Raw genomic sequence first — 4,305 nt, 5'->3', positions numbered from 1 at the left:
AATGAGGATATTAGCGTGTAAAATAATTTGACCTTATTCTGAGAGATTCCAGCCCTGAAGCTGAAAGTTCTAGGGACATTTTGGTAAGTTTCGGTTACAATACTTGGAGTCTAACCTGAAGACATTTAGATGTAAACGTATCTTTACAATGCAGGAAAGCACTGGGAATGCACGTGAGTGAAGGTAGTTGGTGTAAAAAGCAGTTAAAAATAGATGTCCCAAAACATCAGGGATCAGGTAGTCCTGTGGACCCCCAGTATGGTAGGCATAGAAATGCTCCATGCATAAATCTCAGGGGATTTTGGCTTCAGAAACTCCTTTACTTCACACAGCTAGTGAAGAAATGGAGTGAAAATAAAGGAGTTGTCCATCCTAAGTCCAAGTCGCAAAGAAGACCGGATATTTTGACTCTTAGACAACTGTCAGCACAGTCACACTCATTTGCTCATGAAAAAGGCTAAGAATTATGGCCACAGCTGTTGTATGAGGCATGTAGCAATCCAAAGCATTCAAAAATGAGCCAGCCATAATAAAAGAATATTTAAAACAATACTACAAAAATAGGCATGGTTTCTCAGCTTGGAAAAAAGACTTATGCTGTGTGTACGTGCTTTTCCCACAGTAATTGCGAATATCTTCATCAGCTGCTGCTGGCAACACCCTGAGAAAATATCTGCCACCCAGAAAACCACATACTGTAAGTGTCTATACCTCTGACTCACAGCTGCCCTGCCCATTTGATATGTGAGTAAAGCACACCTGTTGCTGCTGGCCATTCACTACACCCCTCGATTCCTAATCTGTTAGTGCTGCTTCCTTCCTTTTTCCCAGCCACCTGCCTGAACTTGTTCAAGCTTGCCTGCTATCATGGCAGTTTTCCTGAAGTTTAAGCTTGATGTACACCAAATCATAATTGTGCCCTGCCTGCTGGATTCAAGTATCCCACGGCCTCTTGGTTTTCTCTTCTCAGCTTGGCACATGAGTCTTGCCTCAGCACTTGATTTAATCTCTTCTGTGGGATGCAAGAGCCTGGCGAGAGTTCCCTCTCGTGCTGACTTTGTGCCAACCGCAGTGCAAAAATAACGGTCTGGAAGATAACTGTGTTCCTCAGCTTTCTTACACACAAACGGGCAGCTCCGTACGCCCCGAGCGAAGAGAGAGAACATTGCAGTGTGAGCTCACATGTTAGCACAGCCAGAGAATTCGCACAGAAAGGAGACCTTAAAAATATCTTAGCCAAGAAAAGGCTTCTGTGAGCACTGAAGTGCAAACCCCTAAGGGTGTAGGACACGGGGCACTTGTTATAGGCAACCATGAGTATTTAAGTAAGCTTTCCTTTTGTAACAAATTGGAAAACTTCAAAAGCAAAATGAGATCATAGCTTAGTAAATGCATCTGTAGTAATTGAAGCATTAAGAAAATATTATTGCAAGATCTGTAATAAGAGCAGGGTGGCTTGTAAGAATAGGGTAATGGTAATAAATTAACAAGAGAATACTTCAAGTCCTCTGGCATTTTGCAGAACCAATTATTATGGTCAGTTATTTAAGAGCATACATTTGAATAGTGGGCCTAGTTTCCTGTCCCATCTCTGCTCTCATAATGAACAATTCACATGTATCCTTGGGGAATGGCAGTGACACTGAGCTGACAGTGAAATAGCGTATTTTCAACACAGATGTTGTTGTACTCTTCCATTGGCACCTACACTGCCAGTCAGCACCTTGTCTGCCCCATGAGGAAGCCTGTCTGCCAGTCCTGTTTGTAGGTAGATTATGCTTTTACACACCACACACTGAAAGTAGTGCAAGTGTCTCCAGAGTTATTTTAAATGTTGGGATTCCTATTGTAAAATGTCAGTACTTTCTGAAGCCACCTGGGTGTTAGTTCACTTCTGTTGTGTAGCAAGCCCTGGTTCTCTCAGGTAAATTTTGCATTGTGTAAAAATGCATTTATTTTCATCTTTTTAATCTTGCTATACAAGAAAAAGTTATCCACTTTTTTTTACCAAGTTACAATTGATCACATTTATTTATATTATTATTTTTTAAATGTGTATTTCTATTACGTCTTCAACTTGCTTTAAGGGTCCTACTTTAGAGACTACTCTTTTGGTGACAGTAGTAAACTCATGATTATTTCAGTGCACATGGTATTTTCTCTTTTGCAGTCAGTCTATTTTAACAAGAGGAAATGTAATAAAGTTTTAAATGTCAACATTTACAGAGGAATGGAACAAAACAGTAAAAAATGCCTAAATATACATCTGTATTATTAACAATTATTTTTAGGAACAGACAAATCTTGTCTGGGAGATGATTACTGCTGGAATGCATATTCATCAAAATGGTCTCTCATATTCACTTGTAATTGTTTCAGCTGTTGTAAGAGACTGCTTTCATTTGAGTAGTGCCTTAAAAGCTAATGGAGTTTGAATTCATTTTGTAAATAGATTCATACAACTGCCTGTGATATTGATAACAACAAAACAACTAATGGATCAAATGAAATATTTCAATCTATAAAGCACCCATTAGTGGCACCCAAGCAATATTAGTACCTGCTTTTCTGATCTTCAGTCAGTTCAGTTAATGATATGCTTGGCACACATGGATTTACTTACTGATATTCCAACAGAAAAAAACCCTCAAAGTTAAATGAAGTTATCTCCAAAAGTCAGAGGGGAGGTTTATGCCAAATGTGAAATGCAGTTGAATTGCATATCAAATACTTATCAAATACTATAAAGGAAGAATTATTCCTTTTTTAAACAAAATAATATAGCAAATTATAATAATTCAGAAATGGAGAAAATTGCTCCACTGAATGATTGAAATGATACAGAGCAAATCATATCTGTCAGTTTTATAAAGTCAACAAATCAAAAAGTATCATATTTCTTATCCACTGCTTTTCAAAAAGCCTGTAGAAATTAATTGGGCATATGAGTATTCAGTTCAGTAATTGAATTAGAGCAGTTGAGAACTCTTGGTACAGATGATTTGGTCTTTCTCAGTATTGAATTAAAGAGGAATTTGTAAATCTAGACGTTTGGCTCCTACGCTAAATAAAAGCAACAAATTTCCTGTGTTTTGGAGACTGTTCAAGGCCATTTGAGAAAGTGGGATGTGAGATGAGAACTAGGAGGAGAAACTTTGATTAGACCAAGTTTTTCGTAAACTTCATATTGAGTAGTTGGAATATGTACATATAAGATGCTACTAGGCTTGTATAAAATGCAAAATGTTTTTGAATGATTTGTACTGACATTAGAACTGAGAGTTCTAGGTGTGGAATCCAGTTCCTTGGGAGTTTTCAGCCAAGTGACATTCTCCTTTCTGAGAGGATACCTGTGAGTATAATTGTCCTGTAGTATGTTATTATAAAATAAAATACATAGAGTATGCAAGTATAAACCGGTTTGTTTAAAACCAGAAATGGAAGTGAGAACCATAGAAATTGCAAAAGGATGTGACTGTTCAGCCACTGCTTTAAAAATAAACTGGGAAACTTCCTGTACAGTCCTAATAATTGGAGTCTGAAACAACATAAACGTTTTCCATGAGTTTATAAATAGAATATACTGTAATATTTTGTTGCACAAGAAAGGTTTACAAGCAAGATGGGACTCTTTGGTGTGTTTGGAATTGTAAGTCATCGTGTGGATATTTGGAAAAATTTCTTTCCAGCCAGCTGGCGAATTCTTTGCTGGCATCTGCTAACTGCCTTCGTCACAACAGCCATGTAAAATGCTGGTTTAAAACCAGTTTGTCTCAAACCTACTTAGCTTGGACTTTGCAAGTAGCTACCCCAGATGGAAGACTGCCTTTCTCTGACTTTATACATAATTTATCTGAAATTCTGGAACTGTTCAAAGAAGGAGAGATCTGAATGCATCATACAAACCTGTATGTGTAGCTGAATGACCTTAAATCTGATTTATAAAACAGAATTTTCTGAAAGTTACATATCAAATCTGTTATGTGCAATGTAGTAGAAATAGTTTTTAACCACAACTCTGATGTACAATTCTCTTTTACTCAACTTTGTTTTATGAGGAATTTTATTTGCTCGGAATGCACATAAAATAAAATATTCAGCAAGCAACAGTCTAATAAATTAGACACTGCCAGTGCATGATAAATAATAAAACAGTATAATTACAGCTCACAGAGGAGAACTTTGTGGTCTCTTTTGGAGACCCCTAAAATGAAAATATTCTGAATTTGGTGATTTCTGCAAAAATCAGTACTGAAATTTAACCTTTATGTTTAGAATTAGTTTACATATTAAGTTTGTAGGGAA

At 36.9% G+C, this 4,305-nt stretch overlaps 1 long non-coding RNA gene across 1 annotated transcript in view; it reads left to right on the top strand.

Moving 5' to 3' along the window:
- Window positions 1-4,305, top strand: part of LOC108444959 — a 32,768-nt gene that overhangs the window by 355 nt on the left and 28,108 nt on the right. The window contains exon 2 of the long non-coding RNA XR_001859682.1: window positions 623-697. This is a non-coding gene — a long non-coding RNA (uncharacterized LOC108444959). The remainder of the gene's footprint in view (window positions 1-622; window positions 698-4,305) is intronic.

The sequence above is a fragment of the Corvus brachyrhynchos genome, unplaced genomic scaffold (assembly GCF_000691975.1).
Source record: "Corvus brachyrhynchos isolate BGI_N302 unplaced genomic scaffold, ASM69197v1 scaffold542, whole genome shotgun sequence".
NCBI lineage: Eukaryota > Metazoa > Chordata > Aves > Passeriformes > Corvidae > Corvus > Corvus brachyrhynchos.
The sequence above is the reverse complement of the archived record's forward strand: the minus strand, read 5'-3'. Positions and strand labels throughout refer to the sequence as shown.